This window comes from Bos indicus, chromosome 1 (assembly GCF_029378745.1).
Source record: "Bos indicus isolate NIAB-ARS_2022 breed Sahiwal x Tharparkar chromosome 1, NIAB-ARS_B.indTharparkar_mat_pri_1.0, whole genome shotgun sequence".
Classification (NCBI taxonomy): Eukaryota; Metazoa; Chordata; class Mammalia; order Artiodactyla; family Bovidae; genus Bos; species Bos indicus.
This window is the reverse complement of record NC_091760.1, coordinates 41,481,919-41,482,646: the sequence shown is the minus strand read 5'-3', so window position 1 is coordinate 41,482,646 and position 728 is coordinate 41,481,919.

Genomic DNA, 728 nt, shown 5'->3' with positions numbered 1-728 from the left:
TCTTCCCCCTGAGCACTTACCTCGGCTGGTGGGTCCAGAACTCCTTAATACTTTTTCTTGAAAATATAGCTCATTCAAAATTCCATCTTTACACATTGTTATTAATTCCATTTCCCTAATTCACAGGGACTCAAATCCAAGTCTTCTATCTTCACACAGAGGTCAGGGCCCAAATCTTTGCACCCCACTGGTTATATATAGAATTGAAACTGTTTATGAAGTTATATTGGAGTTTTTCCTTTATTTCTGACATAAAGTAAATTTATTTTCTTCTTTTTAATATTTGGTATGTGCTTTTTATTTTATATATATCCAGGTTTTTTTAAAGTGTTGACATCTGGAAGAAAATTGAAGTTAGCTCTAGCCAACATATTTCAAGTTTTCCATTGATTTCAGAGATAAAATAATGTTTTGTGGGGCTCTGATGTGGTAAGCATTTTATTCTTTAAGTCTACTTGATTTAGCCTCGTCTACATAAAGACCTTTCAATTATGTACCTTAAAAATAAAACAACCAGTTATTTTACCAGCAAAATGGGTTTATTTGGGAATAGCAGAAAACCGCAATTTGTAACAGGCAAACTGTGGTGGCTTTCCTGGTGGCTCAGTGGTAGTGAATCTGCCTGCAATGTAGGAGACAAGAGTTCAATCCTTGGATCAGGATGATCCCCTGGAGTAGGAAATGGCAAGCCACTCCAGTAGTCTTGCCTGGGAATTCCATGGACAGAG